Below are 22,442 nucleotides of genomic sequence, written 5' to 3'. Positions count from 1 at the left end.
GAGGGGCGCCTGGGTGGCTCACTCAGGGAAGCGCCAGGTCGTGATCTCACGGTTCGTGAGTTCGAGCCCCACGTCGGGCTCTGTGCTGACAGCCCAGAGCCTGGATCCTGCTTCGGATTCTGTGTCTCCCTCTCTCTCTCTGCCCCTCCCCTGCTCCCACTTGCACTCTCCCCCTCTCTCTCTCTCAAAAATAAACATCAAAAACAAATTAAAAAAAAAAAAATACAACTCTTTTAAGCCATGCCCAGTTCAGTGTCCCTCTGTCCCACCTGTCCCATCTTGTTGTTCCTTGGTCCAGCAAGGCAGTGGTTCCTACAGCATTGCTTGAAGAGTGACTCGTTATTATCCCTGGGGTTTTCTTCCACACTGACGCTGGTGTTGATGCACGGGCTCTGGCAGTGACGATACGTCACGACTACCACCCATCTAGGGGCAACAGTGACACACACTGTGATTTCAGGTAGGTTGAAATGTGAATAAAAACGTACAGGTGTTTGCTCGCCTTCCTCCGCCTTCTCCCATCTTTGCAGATCGCAGCACCCGGGCGGCAACCTTAATCTAATCAGGGCGAATCATGCCTCACATCTTCCTCTCTGATACAAAATTGTTTTCAGGAATGATCGTGAAGCAATCAGCAATGAGCACCAGCTCCTTGATTTGCTCTTTAATTTTAAAAACAAAGACATAATTTCAAAGAAGGAGTTTACTTTAAAAGTTCACTCAACTGGGGTACAATATACCATGTATGAAATAAAATTTGCATCTGCCAAACGAAAATATCACACCTTGCAGTTCACCGTCTGGTAGCTGTTTTAACTTTCAATACACATCAAATTCCCCGAAGCCACACAGAATTGAAGTGACTCGAGTTTCCTCTCTTTGTCTCTAGGGGCCCCGCGTTCTCATGGTCGATCCAGAGGCTGTGGTTTACATGCAGGAGAGTGAAGGACTAGGGAATTGCAGACAATCTGAAGGGGGCTCTTGTGATTCCAAACAGTTAGGGCCAGACTCTGTGGGTGTCAGAGGCTGACTGTAGAACTTGGAATTCTCCAGTAGAATGCGGTATTTATTAAAGGCTAATAAAAATGTGCTAACGCGAAGCTTGCCTATTATTAAAACTCAACAGTAATTGTAGCAATCCTTTAGAACTTGGGCAAACGTGATGGGGTTTGGGGAGTCTATTTGATCACTTACATTGTTTAGAAATCTTGGCACATGGTGGTAATGAAAAGCAAATAAATTTTTTTTATCTTACTTGGGGGTTTTAAAGTAGTTATTGGGGCACCTGGGTGGCTCAGTCAGTTAAGCATCGGATTTCAGCTCGGGTCATGAGCTCATGGCCGCGAGATCAAGCCCTGTGTCAAAAAAAAATTATTATTAAAAGAGTTCTCTGCAGACAATGTACCTTCTTATTGCCTGAATCCAGGGCAGACCACCCCACCCCACCTGCTCCGACACTCCCTGACTCTTGGTGCGCTGCTGCTTCTGGTTCGAATAGTTTGTGTATTTTAGGGCATTGAAAACCGCTTGGTTTTAAAAGTTTCAACAGCAAGGTACTTGCTCTTCTGGTTCAATAGGTTTTAGTTCTGGGCCAAGGGAGAAAAAAATGCAATTAATATATATATATATATATATATATATATATATATATATATATATTAATCTTTTTTTTTTTAATTAAAAAAAAATTTTTTTTTCAACGTTTATTTATTTTTGGGACAGAGAGAGACAGAGCATGAACAGGGGAGGGGCAGAGAGAGAGGGAGACACAGAAACGGAAACAGGCTCCAGGCTCTGAGCCATCAGCCCAGAGCCTGACGCGGGGCTCGAACCCATGGATCGCGAGATCGTGACCTGGCTGAAGTCGGACGCTTAATCGACTGCGCCACCCAGGCGCCCCATATTTTAATCTTTTTTTAACATTTATTCATTTTTGAGAGACAGAGCATGAGTGGGGGAGGGGCAGAGAGAGAGGGAGACGCAGAATCCGAAGCAGGCTCCGGGTTCTGAGCCGTCAGCACAGAGCCCGACGCGGGGCTCGAACTCATGAGCTGTGAGATCATGAGCTGAGCCGAAGTCTCGAGCTGAGCTCGACTGACTGAGCCACCCAGGCACCCCGGCAATTAATAATAATAGCCAACATTTACCGCATGTGTGCTTTGTGGCCCAGGCCCAGTGCTTTAAAAGGAGATAAAAGGCATTATCTCTTTTCTTCCAAGTGTACCCCTATGAGCTATGGTCTATTACCTCTAGTCTCCAAGAGGGGAACTGAAGCTCAGAGAGACTGCAAACTTCTCCGAAGTCACACAGCTAGTTAGTGGTGGAGAATGAGACTGGACCCAACCGCCTGACTTTGGGGCCTGTGCTCTTGACCGTCAAGCTCTACTGCCTTCTACCATGTGTCCACCCACCGTGTGCCCATCAAACAGAAGACAACAGACCATGGTAGAACAGTAATCATTTGGGGGTATCTCTTCCTGGCCAAGGATTGGAAACACACTATCTTATTTAATTCTCACAACAGCCCTGCAAGGAAGTATTTGGTACCCCTTTTTCTTTAGCTTGAGGATGACTTTCAGCAAGTTCATTGCTTTTGATTACAGAGTAAATCACGGAGCTGGTGTTTAAACCTATCCTTTTTTCTGTGATTTTTTTTTTTTTTTTGTTATTTCATACTTCCTTCCTAAGGCGCCCAATGCTGTATGGTGCATTGAACACACAACGCGAGAAAATCCCTACGCGTAAGAAACAAGGTGCTATCAATCTCACTAGAGAGCGAGGCACTCGATTTCCCAGCCTGCCTACAAGGAGGGCGCCACAGCCCAGGCCAGAGAGATGTTAAGGGAAAGTGGACTGGTGAAGGTGGGTGGGTTCTAGGAAGGCTTTAGCTCTCCTGATAAAAGGGACCAACTCAGCTGGTAAGAACCTTCTCTCATTCTTTTTTTTTTTTTTTTAATGTTTATTTATTTTTAAGAGTGCGTGTGAGTGGGGGAGGGGCAGAGAGAGAGGGGGACACAGAATCTGATGCAGACTCCAGGCTCCGAGCTGTCAGCACAGAGCCCGATGCGGGGCTCGAACCCACAAGCTGTGAGGTCATGACCTGAGCCGAAGTCAGACGCTTAACCGACTGAGCCACCCAGGTGCCCCGATCCTTCCTTCGTTCTTGAACACGGATCTGCAGCAGCAATATTGTAACCAGGAGGTACAAGCCAAAGGAATCTCAGAGATGGTTGTCCTAATATCATAGAGTGGCTGAAAACCAATACCAATAACCGCCTATCTCTACTTCTAGTGGGAGAAGAGTCCATAGTTATTTAAGCTGCTCTGAACTGGGTATTCTGTCACTTTATCTGAGAGGTAAGCCTTTGATTTCCATGCCTATTCGAACTGACTTTTTCCCCTGCCTTCACAAAGAGAGTATCCTGAATGTAGCTTAAGATATCTTAGGGGAGCCTGGCTGGCTCGGTTGGTAGAGCATGAGACTCTCTGTCTTGGGGGTTGTGAGTTTGATCCTCACATTGTGGGTAGTAGAAATTACTTTAAAAAAATTATATATATCTTAGTGTTGTGGGCACGACGCTCCAAGTATCTGCTATGCTCACTGCCCCTTCTGAGAGCAAGAATCAGCAGCTCTTTATAAACGAGTCCCATGCTTTGTGCCAAGGACCATGTTTCTCTGGCCAAAGTTGACTCTGACTCTTGGAACTTCACCGAAAGCACCCATCTGTAGGTTAGTGAGTAGCCTACGAGGCCATCTGGCATAAGAGCTCTGCAGCAAAGGCACTGGGCAGATGTTGACTGGCTCACCTATGAAACGGAAGCTGGGTCACACAAGGAGAGGCAGAAGCCACAAGGCAAGACAAGTCACGAAGAAGCAGTTGCTAAGAAGCGATGTTAAGTCAGGGACAAGTAGAAGCCAAGAGGCAGAGAGAGGGAAAGTCGAAGAGTTACGGGGTAACAGCAGGAGAATTGTAACTATGGCCGAGCCTTTAAGGCAGGAAGCCACCAATGACTGCTACTGAGGGAACAGTAAGATTCCAGGCCTCTCCCCCGTTGACTTTCTAAGGTTCTGTGGGGGGCCTGGGGGGCTCAGTCAGTTAAGCGTCCTACTCTTGACTTTGGCTCAGGTCATGATCTCATGGTTCATGAGATCGAGCCCCTGCGATGGGCTCTGTGCTGACAACGTGGAGCCTGCCTGGGATTCTCGTTCTCCCCCTCTCTCTCTCCTCCCCCCTTCTCAAAATAAATAAATATTAAAAAAATAATAATAAAGTTCTGTGCAGCCACGGGAGCTGCTAGGATCCCTGACTGCTCACTGAGCATACACTGTGGCTGGTGAAGCCGTGTCATCCAGCTGAGCCCCCCCCCTCCCCCCCAGATCCAGGGAAGATAACCGCATCGGACCACATCCGTACTGGCAGTTTGAGAGAGCTTCACCAACGTGTTGGCAACTCAGGGTCACCCCTGCCATCGTCAGTCCTTGTAGTGTGTTGCACACGCACCTGCGGAGCCCAGAGACAATAGGCGGGATGTCTGTGGGCCACATGTGGGCCAAACCCATGTTTGTTTCGCCTGCACGCTATCTTAAGACGATGCGCATTCGGATGCTTTTTGATGGCGTGTGTGCTCTTCCATTCGTCATGGTCCCTACCCCTCTCTGTTCCTGATACCTGCCCCACCTTGCACACGCGCATTCCCTGCTTGGTCCCTGGGGGCACTTGAGTGGTAGCCTCTGGCAGGCGATGCAGAGGGGTCACACACACTGCCAGGGGTTTCACGCGGCTGGCCACCCCCACCCCTCCACCCGCGGCAGCAGAACCATGCCTTCTAGGCAGGACAGGAAGCTGCTGCGTTCCCAGAATCTTCCTCGTTTCCAAGGGCTGTTGCACAGAGAGAGAGAGAGAGCACACGAGTGAGCGTGGGCCTGTTGCCACCCCCGCAGACCCCAGAGCTGGCGTCTTCTGTCGCCTCGTCATCAACTTGCTTCTCCACCGCAGTCCACAGCGCCTGTTGCCACTTCTAATCACACCCAGCCCCACTCACCACAGCTGCTCTCTTCTCTCCCGGCTTGTGTGGCTTTCATCGTGCCTGTCTTACCGGATGCTCATGGGGTTGACCTTTGTGGTCTGAACCAATTAGTGGGGGCTTCTCCTTCAGCCCAGCAAGCCACGGATCTCAGCACCGTGCGGTCCCTGGACAGCGGCTCTGCCTCGCAGTGCTGGTGAGCTGACCCTCAGCCGCGGTGCTCTACCGTCCATCGGTTCTAGATTTGTTTTCTCGAAGGCTTTTTGAGTCCAGGGGGATTCCAGAAGCCTGAGGGATCAGGAAAACGGGGGTAAGTGCAGAGGTGTGGCTTGTCGCTGAAAATCACAGCCTGTGGAGGTGGTCGAAGGAGAGATTACGGTAGACTGGTGCCGGAGGTGGTGAACGCCCTCCCGGGGTGCGTTCCGACGGACAAAGCCAGGATTACAGAGACCATCCAAAAGTGTGCAGGAGGAGGCAGCCCGAGGGAAAGGTGGGTGATGGTGGAAGGCGTGTACACCCACGGGAGTGCGGATGTGTCTATGTGCATGTCTGTGTAGACGGATTAGCATTGAGAGCTGTGGAAAATAAAATCAGGTAGGAGAAAATTATGCAGGGTCTTGAAAGGTAGACAAACGAACTTAGGATCATTGCAGTAGGTAGTTTAGAGCCGTTGAAGGGAAGGGGAATTTAGGCCCAGGTATCCAACTATGTAACGACCCAAAGGCAAAGCAGGAATGGAAAGAAACCATCCTAGGAGAGTTTGAAGGCGCACTTGAGAAGCCTGGATGGCTGGCTCCATTTGAAGGGCCGAACGGAGGAAACTGTCAATGTTGATGCCAAAATTTTGAGCTCAGGGGCATATTGGCACCACTCGTAGGACGGAAAGTTTGAGAGAGCTGAAAAGAGAGAATGAGTTCTGTTTTAGAAGTGACATTTCATCCTTCAGAAAGAGACCTTCCTCCCTCATTTACTGGACTGCTTATGTGGTTGCCAGAGCAGATTTGCGTCTGGAGTGCAACAGAGAAGCCTGGGCAATGAGGACAGACCTCGTATGTACCCACATCCTCGGGTTTCTTAGTCAACAGGACGGCAGGACCAGAAGTTTCCACTAGACATCAAGTGACTGCCGGTCTCTCAGTGAGGGCTCTGGTCAGAATGAGACACACATGAACCAGTTAGTTCAAACGAGGAGCTCAGAAGCCCATTCCTTGATGTGCCTTCAGAGGAACGTTCACATCCTTTTGCTGACAAGGAGGCACAGACTGAATTTGGCCCCATCAGCACACTGGCAGGCAGCCATGTTGTTAAATGGAAACTGACCCACCATAGGAAAAAAGTGAAGGGCAAATGATCATTGCACTCCACGTTCCTGGCCAGAGACCCCATCCTGGCCCTCTGCATTCAGAAAACTTTACAACTTGATCTAGTGAGACCTCATGCGAGACAACTGTCCTGAGGCTGTTTAAACTTCTGCTGTGACTTCAGGAACATTTCTGCATCCCAAGGGCCTAAATGGGGCTCCCACGGCAGGCAGTGCCTGATGTTTCACAGCATGACTGTGCCCTTGAGTTTCACGCTGGCTGTGGATTTTAGGCCACAGACCCACAACTGTCTATTGGGCCTGCATAATCCCAGATGTTAGCAGGTAAACCCCACTGTAACAAGACCACTCAGTTCATTCGGGAGCATTTAGCTCTGTTTCCAGGCATTGTGGAAGTCCTAGATGGGTCCCCATGGTCCCTAGCACAGCGAGCAGCTGTTCAGTGCACAGGTTTTGTGCGGGCAGAGCTAACCTGGAGTGCCAGCTTGGCCTCACCAGCTGCTCTGACTGGGGAAAACAAACTAACCTTTCTAGGCCTTGGTCTCCCTGTCAGTAAAATGGGGGTCATAATGCCTAGTTCAGAGTGTTGTGGTGATAAATACATTATATATAAAGGATGCGTTAGTCATCTACTGCCGCATGACAAATTACCCCCCAACATAGTGGCTTAAGGCAACAATAAGTCTTTTTATTATCTCATGGTTTTTGAGGGTCAGGAATTTAGGAGCGGCTCAGCTGGATGGTTCTGGATAGAATTTCTTTTTTAAAAAATCATCTGTTTTTAAGTTTATTCACTTGAGAGAGACAGACAGAGGATGGGTGGGGGAGCGGGTAGAGAGAGAGAGAGAGACACACACACACACACACACACACACACACACAGTATCTGAAACAGCCTCCAGGCTCCAGGCTCCAAGCTGTCAGCACAGAACCTGACACGGGGCTTGAACCCACAAACCATGAGATCATGACCTGAGCTGAAGGTGGATGCCTAACCGACTGAGCCACCCAGACGCCCCTGGATGGAACTTCTCATCCAGTTCAGCCCAGTGGCAGCCTGGGCTGCAGTTCATCTGATGGATAGACAGGAGCTGGAGGAACCACATCTAGTGTTGCTCACTATGTTAGGTCGAGAAGTTGGTGCTTAGCAGGATGTCTTGGTTCCTCTCCACACAGGCCTGTCTACAGGACTTGTAGAGTGTCTTTAGTGCATGGTGACTGGCTTCCCCGAGTGCAATGCATCCAAGGACCAAGGCAGAAGCTGCAATACCTTTTACCACTTAGCCCCAGGGGTCGCACGTCACCACCTCCACTGTACTCTGTTGGTCGTACAGGTCAGTCCTGATTCAACACAGAAGGGGACCATGTAAGCACATGCACGCTGGGAAGTGAGGATCGTGAAGGGCTGCCTTGGATGTTGGCAACCAAAGGGCTTGCCCAACACCTAACTAAATGGCAGCTACTAAGAGGATCATGATTCTCTGCTTCGTATCATTTCCACAAAGAAAGAACGCTTCCTTGTCTTTTGCTCTAAGGGCCAACCATTTCTTCTCTCCTCTCATATCTAGTGGCCCGCCAGACCCATGGTGACGTCAGGAAGGGCAGCACCCCGTGGCCTCACTCCAGTACCTTAAAGATAAACTCTGAGACTTTTAGCCTCCTCTGTTTCTTTCCTCATTTATGTAATGAGACTCCCTCACAGCACCTCTGGATTTCTCTGATGATTTGAATGCTGTAGCCAGTCATGATCGGCAGGACATAAGCAATTGCTGAAGCAGGAAAGATGCTGACTTCTGGTTTATGGTCCAGCTCTGCTAGGGAGAAAGCAGTGACCCCGATCACCCCCGTGGCAGTGGCAGAGATTGTACTAGAAGTGGAAATGTGTCATTAAAAGGCAACTAAAGAGCAGGGTTTGTCAGCAGCAGCCCCAAGTACCCGGTGACTTTCCTTTGCAGGTGCTATGCATTCGATGAGACTCTGGTTGGCTAGTGATAGGATGGTCAATGACACCTCGGTGACAGAAGCTGCCAGTTGTTTTCCAATATCAGTTTTTCTTTTCTTCCACGGTTAGAGAACCGCCAATCATGAACTGGGAACAAGATATCCCAGAATAAAAATTACATTCATCAGGCTCCCTTGACAAAGCTCTGGTCAATGGGATATAGTGGAGGGCATGTATGCAACTTCTGGAGAGGGAGCAGGTATCTCTTCTCTTATTCTTTTCTTCTTGCTGGAATTCTGATGAAATGATTGGAGCTCCAGGAGCCATTTTGACCATGAGTTGACTTTGGGAATGGAAGCCATTGTGGCAGAGCAAAAAAGAGAATAAAGCTGGGTCCCTAACACCACAGAACTCTCTTCTAACTCTGGGCTGCCTGCCTCTAGATCTCTTAAACATTAGAAAGAAATGAACTTTTCATTTAAAAAAATAATTCTTTGTTGTTTTTTTTTCTGTTACTTTACAACAAATCTAACCCCAACTGGCACAGCTTCCTGTTGCCATGGCCATTATTACAGTTCTTGCAAATGACCTGCCACCAGGCATGCGTTTACATGTTACTGGAAAGTCTGCAGACATGATGCCAGGAGGAAAAAGATAAACCATTGTTTATATTTTCATGCAACATTTATTGAGCACCCCCTGCTATATGCGAGGCACTGTGAGGGGTTCCAAGATGAACTAAGCCGGGGTGGCTTAGTCGGTTAAGCATCCAACTCTTGATATCAGCTCAGGCCATGACCTCATGGTCGTGAGATCGAGCCCCATGTTGGGCTCTGAGCTGAGTGTGGAGTCTGCTTGGGATTCTCTTTCTCCTTCTCTCTCTGCTCTTCCCCCATTCACCCATGAACTCTCTCTAAATAAATAAATAAATAAATAAGCATTAAAAAAAAAGATGAATGGGTCTCATCCTACAGAGCTCACCTACCAAATTACACGGAGGAAGTCAAGCAGCTGTATGTTGAGTTTGTTTTGAGTTTCTCTTCTCTCTGGGCCCCCTGTTGCCATCACTTTGTTTCTTCATACATTTCATTCATTCATTCGACAAATATATATGAAGAACTTTACCCTGTCAGGCATCGTGACAGGTGCTGGCATCATAATGACGGACTAAAGCAGGGGTGGTACATGTCCTCGTGAAGCTAGCGGCCTAGGGTGATGCAGAGCAGTGCGGGTATACTTTGGGTTCCTGTGCCTTAAAAAAATAAAATTATAATAGCATTACTTATTTATTTATTCCCAAAATGATATATATTCAATAAGTGAACAAAAGAAAATAATCTCATACAGTTCAGAAACAAATATTGCTAACAGTTTGCTATGTTTCAAAAGTCTTAGTATAAATATCCTTTTTTCACCTTGGGAATACTTTGTTTTGGGCCTGGCTTTTTTTACTTAATATCATATCGTGAACGTTTCACCATGACAATAAATATACTCCTACAACAGCACTTTGAGAGGGGCCTATGTTTTACATTGAACAGAGCTATGTAATTTATGCAATCCCCTATTGGACGTGTAGTCAGGACTTAATTTTCACAATTATAAAGGGGTACTATAATGAATATTCCTATAGCTACACATTTTGTATACTTATGATTATTTCCTTGGGGTAAATTCTTAAAAGTAGAATTGCTAGATCAAAATGTATGTATAGTTCTGGGACTCCTGGGTGGCTCAGTTGGGTAAACATCCAACTTCGGCTCGGGTCATGATCTCGCGGTTCACGGGTTCGAGCCCCACGTTGGGTCCTGTGCTGACAGCTCAGAGCCTGGAGCCCGCTTCGGATTCTGTGTCTCCCTCTCTCTTTGCCCCTCCCCCACTCACACTCTGTCTCTCTCAAAAATGAATAAACATTAAAAAAAGATTTTAAAAACTGTATAATTCTAAGAGTTTGGTACAAATCTAAATTAACTTTAAGTGGTTAGACAAACATAGTCTCTCCCTCAGAGGCCAAGAGTTCCACTGAATTCTTTTTTTTTTTTTTTTTTTAATTTTATTTATTTTGAGGGAGAGAGAGAGAATCCTAGCAGGGAAGGGCCGAGAGAGAGAGAGAGAGAGAGAGAGAGAGAGAATCCTAAGCAGGCTCTGCACTCACAGGGTGGGGCTTGAACCCACTAACCCTGAGATCATGACCAGAGCTGAAACGGAGTCAGACGTGTAACCGACTGAGCCACCCAGGTGCCCCTCTTTTTTTTATTTTTTTAAATTAATATAATGACTTAGGACTCCCATAACTTGACGAATCCCTTATATCTTCACACGATTCCTTTTTCAGACCGCTTTCCTTCCCAGAGGAAAGAGCAGAGCTTCTGGAGAAGTCAGGAATCTGGCCAAGGGCACAGAGACATGGGCCAGGCCTGGTAACAGCAGCCCTAGCAAAAGTCCTCCTCTACAATCAGACCTGTGTGACTCCTACCGAATGTTCTTTGAGCTGATGAAAATGCACATTATGCTCATTCATGAGGCAGAACGCTCTGATTCAAGCTCTCAACCCCCCTGGCAGCAGTTTAGCAAGGATCGCGCCCCATCCCCTTCACTGAATTCATCTTCTCTCCCTTTTCCGCCTCACCCCCATTCTTTGCCACCTGATTATTATTTTCCAAAACAAACAAACAAAAGCTTTCCTGGATTTCCTATCTTGAAAACGATATAAAGAGACGCAGAAAAAAATAAGATAAAAATCACCTCCAAATATTGCTCCTTAGTGATACGACCTCTGTCTGTACATAGGTGAAGAACAGCTTTCCAGATGTCTCTTTGCATTATATGATAGCTCCCAGTTAGTGTTTAATCTTATAACAAATTCATGAGATGGGCCACATTGCCTTTCTTTTATAATTACGAGAACCGAAGTGCTAGAGATGTCCAGTTACTTGCTCGAGGTCATGTGGGGAGCTGGGATTTGATCTCACTCTTACTCCAAAGCCTGTAGGTCTCACCCATTGGGTGATTTCTCCAACTCTCCTGCTTTCCTGTTTCTGTATATGGACTTGTGTAAATGGAGTCCCTTTATTACCTTAATCATTTCATCCAAAAAGGTGCTGTGAGAGGCACCTGGGTGGCTCACTTGGTCGAGCATCCGACTCTTGATTTCAGCGCAGCTCATCAGCCCAGGGCTGTGGATCTGGTTCCTCGCAGAGCATGGAGCCTGCTTAAGATTCTCTCTCTCTCTTCTTCTGCCCCTCTCCCCGGCTTGTGCTCTCTCTCTCTCTCTCTCAGTCTCGAAAATTAAAAAAAAAAAAAAAAAGTGCTATGGGCAAAGACGTTGCGACGGTGGGCTGTAAAGTTTAAATCTTAACCGACTGCTTCCTGAATCTGTGATTTGGTCCTACTTAACCTCAGGCCATTTTCCTCATCGGTGAAATGAGGATTATCATCCCTTAAACTTGGTTATGAGCATTGAGTAACACCATATATGGAAAACACCTGCCACATGGTCAACACTCATTAAATACCACTTCTCATTATCTTTCCAGGCAAGGAATAGGGATCACCATTTGAATGGCAGTTCATTGTGATATGTGGGGGTATAGCATGATACATTTACCACACATTAAATAATGTCTTGCCTTGACAGACGTTACGTTGTCTTTAATTGTCTCGCTTGTCACTAATGTGCATCCCAACATATTCATCTTTGCACATTTGTTCCATTGCCTCTCAAGGATAATTTCTGCAACAAGAATGGGATCCAAATGGATGGATAAGACAAATATACCCTGCAGATGGGTTGTACCAACTCACTTTAAGAGGGAGTTTCTTCGTGCAGGAAATGGGAGCAGGAAAGTCTCCCCTCCAGTTTCTCGTTCCTCCTTCTCTGCTACCTGTGAGAGGCAAGGTGCTTTCGAGAGGCCTCTACCACCCAACTAATTCTGCTAAAACTCCTCCTTTCTTCCTTCCTTCCTTTCTCAGATTAAAAAAAAAAAAAAAAAAACTTGTTTGGTGGGGCGCCTGGGTGGTTCAGTTGGTTAAGCGTCAGACTCTTGGTTTCAGCTCAGGTCATGATCTCACGGTTCATGGGATCAAACCCCGCGTGGGGCTCGGCGCTGACAGCGTGGGGCCTGCTTGGGATTCACTCTCTCTCCCTCTCTCTCTGCCCCTCCTCCCCCCCAATAAATAAATAAACTTAAGGGAAGAAAACACTGTTCAGTGTCATAGCCAGGAGCCCCAGACCTTCTGTTACAAAAGGGTAAGATTAAAGGTGCCATCATCAGTGGATAACAAAACAAAACAAAAATTGCTGGAACTCAGTTCTGTGGGTTCTGGTGTGTGTGTGTGTGTGTGTGTGTGTGTTGGATCTATATGGTATGTTTGCACACAGGCAAATACAGATTTGGATGATTTATCTGGAAGAGGGTGTGTGTCTAAGGGATTCATACACACATGCAAATATGTGCGTGTCTACATAGGTGTGTGTGTATGTGTATATGTATCTATGTATGTGTGTGTATATTATATATATAATATATGTAGACACACACATATACATATATATATAATATATATAATATACGTAGCCAAAATTTAAAGCAGAAAAATCTAACCCCTTCTTCTCAAGTCCCAGAGTGGTATTTCCTATAGAAGAATTAAAAAGGTCTTTATTTTTTTCATGTTTACAAATACTATGGAATATCAAATGTTTATTTTTCTGATTTTCACAGACATTGCTGATCTCCATGTGACGTTTTTGTAACAAGCCTGTACCTTAAAACGAGACTAGGTGAGGGCTGCAGTCGGAGGTGGTGGGCAGCCAGAAAGGCATTTGCAATTGATTCGAAGGTGAATACTTGCAGCCAGCCCATTTCCAGGATTCCACATTAGGTCTACACCCCACCTGTCACTTCCCTGGAAAAACCCTCTGAACACAGAAACTCAGCTCCACCCTTCTTTGACTTCAGATCCATAGGAGAGATATAGAATGGTTTTCATTATTTAAAAAAAATTTTTTTTTCAACGTTTATTTATTTTTGGGACAGAGAGAGACAGAGCATGAACGGGGGAGGGGCAGAGAGAGAGGGAGACACAGAATTGGAAACAGGCTCCAGGCTCTGAGCCATCAGCCCAGAGCCCGACGCGGGGCTCGAACTCACGGACCGCGAGATCGTGACCTGGCTGAAGTCAGATGCTTAACCGACTGCGCCACCCAGGCGCCCCTTTTTTTAAAATTCAGTTTTACTCTCGATTTCTTAAGGAAAGCAGCCATGCAGGACTGAGTCGGGCCGATGAAGCCGTAACCAAATCATCTGGTTTATCTGCCTGGAGCGAGACTGGGCTCTTTGCAGCAATGCTGTTCCCCAGAGTTTTCTGGTTTGGCGTCAAGCTCCTGGGACAAAGCCTCACAGGGAAGCAGACCGTGCAATTGGGCAGAGGACAGCAACCCCCCCCCCGCCCCCACCTTGTTTTTTTCAATGTAGTGGCATCTGTGGTTCGTGTCAATTCTAATAACGCTCAAGCCATCCCACCCTCCAGCCAAACATTAACAAGGAGGTAAGGTGAGAAGTCCACATTATTTTCATTTTTAAACACATTGAAGATTTTCAGAAATGCCATGTAAGCTATAGCGGAATATAGCTTACCATATATATATATGTAGCCACATATATAGCAGAATATAGCTCCCACCATCCCTAATACTTCACCGGATTCAGTGTTCAACCTTCAGTGGAAAAGAGCAACGCATCCGGAGCCCAGTGGTAGTCCCGGCCCTGGTGCTAACCAGCTGTGCGAGGGGGAGCAGCTCCCCACACTCTGCTGTCCCCTCCCCATGGCCATAATACAAGCGTTTTCCAGCTAACTCGTGGAGCAGCCACTGTAAGAACCAACGGAAAACATGAAAGCGTTCTAGAAATCTACAATGCAAGGTATTTATCACAGCTGGCCTGGTTTATGTGAATTGCCTGAGAAGACCTAGAAGGGAGGGGAGAGACGGCTTTTATTCAGCTAGCTGCCCTCATCGTCCTCCTGAGCAGACACAGGCTAATTCTTCTCCGTCCACGCAAGCCGATCGGCACTTACGTACCGCCTGGCTCTCGCTCCAGCTCCTAAGTACCTCCAGGGAAGAAGATTCTATCCCACCCAGGTAATTCATTCCCCAGTTCAGAAATCTTCATTATCTGGGAGTTCTTTCAATGTCTACCCAGAGCCCCTTGCACAGCCAAGTGAATTAATTGCCTCTTATTTTGATCTCGGAGGAGATAAGGATTATCTCCTTCACCCTGGCCTGACCTTGCAGGCTGTTTAGATTCTTGCTCTGCTGCTGTGTTTTCTTCTTCCTCTCCCCAGTGAAGGAAAGCCAAGAATTTATTTTAGATGCTGTTAAGCGGAATATTAAGAATTTATCTTACGTGCAGTTCAAAAGATAATCCGGCAAGAAAGGAAGCGTCAGAAGGAGGCTGAGGATAGGCTTCTAGATAAGGGGAGTATTTGCATGTTGCTAACAAAGCCGCCTAAGGCGAGGGCTTCTCCTGATGTTGATCACTGAATTCCCATCTAATGCCCAGGAAAGAGCCGCCTGGAAGGCAGACAAAAGAAAACAATGTTTCACAGCAAGGACTGGAGCCCTGAAAAGTCTCTTGCCACCAGCCCAGCAAGGGTAGGGGTCCACAGTGCTCTGTTTTCCAGAATCTTCCTTTGTAAGACTTGAGAATGCTCTAATGGCACTCAGCACAAAAGATTCAGGGGTACATATAACCACCCTCTGTATGTTACAGAAAGAAAAATGCAAAGATATTCTCGTTCTTCCCTTTTGCACCTACAAGAATGAACTCTCTATCAAAGCTCAGGGTGTTTTGTTTTGTTTTGTTTTTTTCCTCTGGTAGTACTAAACTATTGAAATACATTCCAGCACTGTGATTTCGACAGTGAGGCTCTTATTTCTATTTATTTATTTATTTACTTATTTATTTATTTTTTGCTTTCTAGAACAAAAGGGCTGCTGTCCATAAGGGGGGCCATTTTGAATCTGAGGAGAAAATGGGAAGGGGCAGGCATGGAAACTGCCACCGTCAGAGTCCACGTTGGCTTATATACCAAGGCAGAAACAGGACTTCTGAAGGTCACCGCTGGCCTCTAATCACTGCCGTAGTAAGGCTTTCCTTGTGGCTGTTGTATGTGAGGGTGAGTCTCCAGGCCCAGAGTCACCTGCAAAGTCTTGGAAGCCAACCATCTTCAGCTATGTCAGCCCCTCAGCCTGTAGATCTGGGCACTAGGCCTGCTCTTGACATTAGTGGGGTCCAGAGCAGCAGCACGACTGGAAGCCCCCATCACCCAGCCTGCCCTACCTCTCTTTCCAACCCTGGTTCCATCTTGCAGAGAAGCTCTGTCCATGCCTCCTGCCCCCTGCAAAAGGCTGACCTCAGCCACAACCCAGATCCGTCAGGAACAATCCATCCTTAGGAGGATGGGTCCAGGGAAGAGATCCACATAGGCCTTGCAAATTACCTTCTAACTCTGTGGGCAGGGAATTCCGAGATTCTGGGTAACCAGAGCATGTTCTAGAATAGGGATGGGAGTATGAGTTCCAGGAGGCACATCCTCTTGGCCCCCTGGTCGGTTTGTTCTCTAGAGGAAGGACGTACTTAGGTAGACAGGGTCTACAGCAAGGGCTTCTAAAACTCACTACACTTGCTGAGTGTAGGCAAGTTGCTTATTCTATCTCTGACTCAAAGTCCCCAATCTGTTAAGTGGAAATTATAGTAACACTTATCTCACTGGCTGTTGTGAGTGAATTCCTACAAAGCACTTAGAACAGTGAGAGCTCTCGGTGAGCACCCAGTGAGTGACAGTCCGTGTTCCAAGCAGGTAACCAGCCACCCACAACTGCGTTCACATCCAGTCCCTTTTAAATGGGGCGCCTGGGTGGCGCAGTCGGTTAAGCGTCCGACTTCAGCCAGGTCACGATCTCGCGGTCCGTGAGTTCGAGCCCTGCGTCGGGCTCTGGGCTGATGGCTCAGAGCCTGGAGCCTGTTTCCGATTCTGTGTCTCCCTCTCTCTCTGCCCCTCCCCCATTCATGCTCTGTCTCTCTCTGTCCCAAAAATAAATAAACGTTGAAAATAAATAAATAAATACTCTCACCACCGCGCAGTTGCTGTGAACAGTATTCTAGACCAACACTGTCCAAAAGAAATATGATGCAATTAGTAAGTAATTTTAAATTTCCTAGTGGTTACATTAAAAATTTTTTTTTAATGTTTATTTATTTTTGAGAGAGAGACAGAGTGCAAGTGGGGAGGGACAGAGAGAGAGGGAGGCACAGAATCCGAAGCAGGCTCCAGGCTCTGAGGTGTCAGCACAGAGCCCGATGCAGGGCTTGAACCCATGAACCGTGATATCATGACCTGAGCCCAAGTCAGATGCCTAACTGACTGAGCCACCCAGGTGCCCGGACCTAGGAGTTACATTTTTTTTTTTTTTTAAAGTAAGAAGAAAGGTGCCTGGGTGGCTCTGTGGGTTAAACATCCGACTTTGGCTCAGGTCATGATCTCACAGCTTGTGAGTTCAAGCCCCGCATTGGGCTCTATGCCGACAGCTTGGAACCTGGAGCCTGCTTCAGATGCTGTGCCTCCCTCTCTCTCTGCCCCTCCCCTGCTCTCTCTGTCTCTTTCTCTCTCAAAAATGAATAAACATTAAAATAAATTTAAAAATGAGAAGAAACAGGTAAAATTAATCTCATAATGCATTTAATTTAACCCACTATATTTAAGGTATTGTCATTTCAACATGTAATCACTACAAAAGTTACTACTGACATATTTTACATTCTTTTTTTGTAATAAAGCTTCAAACTTGTGTTTATTTTGTACTTACAGCACATTGCAACGTGGACTGGCCACGTTTCACCTGCCCAGTAGCCACAGGTGGCTCATGGTCAGCTTACTGGACTTTGCAACTCTGGATCCTTGCTACTCCAAGGGTGGCCTGCTACCCAGCCACCCCTGTACCGTCTGGTGGTTCACTAGAAATGCGGAATCTCAAGCCCTGAATCAGAGTCTGCATTTCAGCCAGACCCCCAGGTCGTCTACGTACATATTAAAGTTTGAGCAGCACTATTGGCTGAAGGCAACCTGGGAGCTTGCAGAAAGCAGAAAGGAATGCTCTCCTCTTACCTTTCCTTCTTTGTGCCTCTTCCTCCCTCTGGCTTTCCAGAAGGTGCCAGCCCTGGCTCCATTTGAGACTCCTCTAGAGAGCCTGAAAACTATGATACCTGGACTCAGCTCCAGAGATCTTGATTTAATCAGTCCTGGGAGGAGCCCGGGCAACAGGTGTTGTTCAAGAAGTTCCACAGGTGACAGTAACGTACATCTGGGCAGAGAGTCACAGGCTAGCCCAACACCCAACGCTGTAGCCTCATTCGGTCCTGCCGTGCGACGGGGTGAATACACCTGAACTCACATCCTAGAGGGCTTTGGAGTAAGACAGGTCGAGCAAAGCAGCTCACGTAAGCAGTCACAGCTCTGTAAAATTGCACAAATACTCCTAATTGTCCCACAGACTCCTAGTAATTGATGCCATACGTGAAAATAGTATCCTTCGGAGCAGCTAAGGCATTCTTAATTTGGCGGCTGCTGTGCATTCCTGGCTACAGCCTGCTAGCTCAGCTGATTCCCCTGGTGTGATGAAATATGGAGGGAATATACAATTCATGCATTTATTAAATTATTGTCCTAATCGTCCTAATAAAAGTACCCCTGTTCAACATATGGATATCGTTGGTCCTTTTCCGGAAACAGTTGTCTATTAATAAATAAACAGATAGTTACTGACTCCCTCCTGCGCCAGACCTAGTAGAGCTGCAAAAATGTTTCCACATGACACAGTCTACCTTCAAGGACTTCATCACCTCCTGGGGACTGACAAGGGTCTGCAGTTCAGGACAGTCAAGTCGTAACTGTCCTTCAAGTGTCTCAATCCGCCAAAAGTGGAGATCAAATCTAAAATCTTCGTTACCAGTACTTAGGATGTCCGAGGGATTTCCAACACCATCCCTTTTTTATATTATAGTTAGCATTTTTTTTTTTTTTAGTTTTATTTTTTAAAATTTACATCCAAATTAGTTAGCATATAGCGCCACAATGATTTCAGGAGTAGATTCCCTAGTGCCCCTTACCCATTTAGCCCATCCCCCCTCCCACAACCCCTCCAGCAACCCTGAGTTTGTTCTCCATATTTGTGAGTCTCTTCTGTTTTGTCCCCCTCCCTGTTTTTAGATTATTTTTGTTTCCCTTCCCTTATGTTCATCTGTTTTGTCTCTTAAAGTCCTCATATGAGTGAAGCCATATGATTTTTGTCTTTCTCTAATTTCACCTAGTATCATACCCTCCGGTTCCATCCACGTAGTTGCAAATGGCAAGATTTCATTCTTTTTGATTGCCAAGTAATACTCCATTATATATATATATATATATATATATATATATATATATCACATTTTCTTTATCCATTTATCCATCAATGGACATTTGGGCTCTTTCCATGTTTTGGCTATTGTCAATAGTGCTGCTATAAACATTGGGGTGCATGTGTCCCTGCGAAACAGCACCCCTGTATCCCGTGGATAAATGCCTAGTAGTGCAATTGCTGGGTCGTGGGGTGGTTCCATTTTTAGTTTTTTGAGGAACCTTCATACCGTTCTCCAGAGTGGCTGCACCAGTTTGCATTCCCACCAACGCAAAAGAGATCCTCTGTCTCTGCATCCTTGCCAGCATCTGTCATTGCCTGAGTTGTTCATGTTAGCCATTCTGACAGATGTGAGGTTGGTATCTCCTTGTGGTTTTGAATAAATGTAATTTTAAATCATTGAGGGTCCAACTTGATAACTCTTCCCCACTGTTTTGGAATACTGTCTATTTACCATAATAATGAAATGGGCACAGACAGGAAGCATTTTTCATTATGTAAATCACAAACACTGGGAAGGAAGACTTCTTGGTACTGTACTGCCTTCCAGAATGTGGAGGAGGGGAAAGGAGATGCACACCTGTTCCTATGCTTGCATTCTCTTGCCCAGTAGGGGATCCGGGAAAGGCAGAAGAGGAGAGAGAAAGGGTGAAGGATCCCAGCTGCAACAGAGCACATCATCATACGTTGCTTGACGTCTCTCCCACTCAGATGGCACCTGGCATTCTTACTGTGACTATAGCTTGCAAAATGTATTTCTTTTTTTTTTCTTTTTTTTTTTTTTAACATTTATTTATTTTTGAGACAGAGAGAGAGCATGAACAGGGGAGGGTCAGAGAAAGAGGGAGACACAGAATCTGAAACAGGCTCCAGGCTCTGAGTGGTCAGCACAGAGCCCGACGCGGGGCTCGAACCCACGGACCGCGAGATCACGACCTGAGCCGAAGTCGGACGCTTAACCGACTAAGCCACCCAGGCGCACCCAAAATGTATTTCTGCCAAAAGTTTTGTGCAGATGTAAAACAGAGTGTCAAAAAGAGAGTGAGGAAGGCTAAGGGTAAGGGAGGAAATGTAAGAGAGAAGACGGCTCTGAAAGACTGCTTTGAGGTAGACACAAGAATCAGTGGGCCCAAAATGACAGCTGTTGGAGGCCACACAGATGCCCCACGCGCTGCCGAGCACCTACATTTTTTTCCGGCACTGCCTAGGCTGCCCTCACTGGAAACTGGCCTTCTTCCCAAAGCAAAAAGTCTCATTTGAAGAACCAATCAATTGGACAGCATACTGGTCATTCTACTGTGTTGCATTGAGCCTTAGCGTGGCCACCTTGGGGAACAGTGTAACAGACATCAGGTTGGCTGCTTATAGCCAAAGGGCCTGCCCAGCAGAACCCACAGCTGGAGCTGCACCTGTACCCTTGGCACGCTGGCTGTCCACCCCACCCCTCTGGCTCCTGCATGCAGCCAGGTGACAGGGACTTGGCAGGCGCCTCTCTGGCTCTGACTTGCAAGCCTTTATCAGGGACCTGCTGCCCGCACTTGACTCTGGGAATGCAGACAGCATGGCCCACGAGACTGTAAATGTCAGGCTGCCATCGGCTGTCTTTCTGTGTGTATCATCAGGAGGGGCAGGGCTGACCTTAAGCAGACAGCGAGCACCATCATGGCAAGCAAAATGGGGACTTGGAGCCAATGGGGTATGATGAAAAGGCCTAACTCCCTTCTGTCCCCATTTTGGGGCACTGGCCTGCTGAGCCCATCTCCCTGGAAAATTGCCTTTGTCATTGCGTGACACCTAGGAAAGCATAATACCATGTTTCCCCAAGTAGCCTCTCTGTGAAAAGAGACTAAGTCAGGAGCGAGGGAGAGAGAGGGAGGGGCACGCGGGACACTTTGCCGCTGACACAGGTAGTAGCTGTTTCTCCATCTTCAGATGGCTGCCAAGGTAAGTGAAGCCTTGTCTCGTTTGCTAAACGAAGGGCGAGCAGCTGGGGCGGGCAGACGGGGAGCGGGAAGCCTGGCCGTGATTCAGGCACTCGGGGCTTGCTAAACCAGCGTGTTTTCGAAGGTGGCAGAAAGGGGAAGTGGGAAGAGAATGACTAATAAGGAAGTGATTATGAAATAGAACCTGTCTGCGCCTGGAAGCCCGTGTGACAGCCCCAGGCAGGAGAGGGAGCAAGCCTGTTATTAGGACTGACGAACACACAAGCGCTGCGTCACTCCAGGCCGCGCCACTGCCCCCATCTAAAGCCCAGTGCAAGTGTCCCTGCTGCCTCGGGAGTGGGCCACACAGGAACAAAGTACTGTAGACCGACACAGGACCTGCTCTGTCAGAGCACGTGCGGAAGAGGCCTGACACGAACAGAACCAAAGGGACGCAAAACGAAAGGATCAGGAGCCTAATTAGAAAGAAAATACAGCAGCATCGCAGAACACGCCAATTAAAGGGGGAAAATCCCTGGTGTTCTACCTCCCCAACGAAGGTATTTTCCTCTTGCAGAAGCTCTTCTAGCCTTGCCCGCACACACACATTTCTACAAAATTTTCAGCGTGCTCAGAACTTCGTGCTGCCTTTTCCATTTGTCCCCATTTATAAACAGTTCCCAGTGTTATTTCATACTCTTCTTATCGCTGGTAATTGCTATAGAAGAGTCCACCTCCTGGATATACCACAATTTGCTGAAATAGTCCTCTATTCTGTAGTAGGTTGCTTTCTTTGTAACAACAGCTTTATTGAGATGTAACACGGTTGAAGGGCACAGTAGTTTGGAGTAACTTTTACACAATCATCAGTAAGTAAAACAGGCTGGGAACATTCGCCATTACTGTTAGGAGAGGTTCCTGTTCTCCGAGAAGGCCATGGAAGAGTGCAAGGGAGGAGAGGCAGGATTTTTCTCCAACCCCGTGTCGCTCTCCAGTTATTACCTAGTTATTGCCTCCTTTATGGCGAAACTTGGCAACGTGCTTACATTTACTGTCCATCCTTCCTCACTTGGAGTTGACTCTTAGAACTGAGCTTCTGATCTTATCCCCCCTTGAAAACACTCTCCCCGGGGTCACCAGCTCTTCGGCCCCCACCTTATTTGACCTATCAGCTGCATTTCTCTCTTAACCACTCCCTTCTTTAACCCATCTTTTCCCTACATGCATTGAGTAGGATAGATATTGATTCGCCACATTTAAGAGACCCAAAGAAAAATCGTTGCCTAAAAAGCGTAGGATTTCACTTCCCTTTCATGCAAACACTGGAGTCGGTAATTTGGCTCTGCTCTGTGACATGGTCAGAGGCCCCGGTTTTTTACATCTTCTTGCTCCAACATTCCTGGCTCTTTCCCCTGTGTGCATGGTCCACGATGGCTCTTCACCACTGCTTCGTTCCGCCATTGGAAAAGGTGGAAAGACCGGGGAGAACGTGCCCCTTCCCTTTCAGAGAAATCACCTGTAGTCGCGAACACTTCTGTTCAGATCCCATTAGCTTGAACATAGTCATATGTAGCTGCCACAGAGGCTGGGAAATGTAGCCTTCAGCTGGATGAACATGAACCCTGTCAAACATTCTACCACCATGGAAGAGAGAACAGATGTTGGATCCACCCATGTGGATGTCATACCCACCCATGTGACTACTACCACCCAGACTTCTTCTATGTATTTAGGGACATAATGATATTTTTTAAAGATGGGATCATACCGCATATG

The 22,442-nt window shown here is 47.0% G+C and overlaps 3 long non-coding RNA genes across 5 annotated transcripts; 2 read left to right on the top strand and 1 right to left on the bottom strand.

Annotated features, from left to right (window-relative positions):
- Positions 1-4,241: 4,241 nt before the first annotated feature.
- On the bottom strand, positions 4,242-12,288 carry LOC123606642. Of its 3 annotated transcripts, none has more exons than XR_006716410.1 (3): positions 11,365-12,288; positions 9,414-9,540; positions 4,242-5,313 (listed from the first exon to the last, which is right to left on the bottom strand). It is a non-coding gene; the product is annotated as an uncharacterized LOC123606642 (long non-coding RNA). The 3 variants fall into 3 exon arrangements; XR_006716409.1 differs by lacking the exon at positions 4,242-5,313 and adding an exon at positions 5,669-5,921 and having other exon boundaries at positions 11,365-12,286; XR_006716411.1 differs by lacking the exon at positions 4,242-5,313 and adding an exon at positions 9,155-9,201.
- LOC123606643 lies at positions 5,226-13,340 on the top strand. Its single transcript, XR_006716412.1, has 3 exons — positions 5,226-5,335; positions 7,523-7,680; positions 13,010-13,340. It is a non-coding gene; the product is annotated as an uncharacterized LOC123606643 (long non-coding RNA).
- Positions 13,341-13,971: 631 nt separating this feature from the next.
- LOC123607663 lies at positions 13,972-17,882 on the top strand. Its single transcript, XR_006716839.1, has 4 exons — positions 13,972-14,427; positions 14,849-15,028; positions 15,270-15,464; positions 17,157-17,882. It is a non-coding gene; the product is annotated as an uncharacterized LOC123607663 (long non-coding RNA).
- The last annotated feature ends 4,560 nt before the right edge of the window (positions 17,883-22,442 follow it).

The sequence above is a fragment of the Leopardus geoffroyi genome, chromosome A2, assembly GCF_018350155.1.
Source record: "Leopardus geoffroyi isolate Oge1 chromosome A2, O.geoffroyi_Oge1_pat1.0, whole genome shotgun sequence".
Lineage (NCBI taxonomy): Eukaryota > Metazoa > Chordata > Mammalia > Carnivora > Felidae > Leopardus > Leopardus geoffroyi.
The sequence above is the reverse complement of the archived record's forward strand: the minus strand, read 5'-3'. Positions and strand labels throughout refer to the sequence as shown.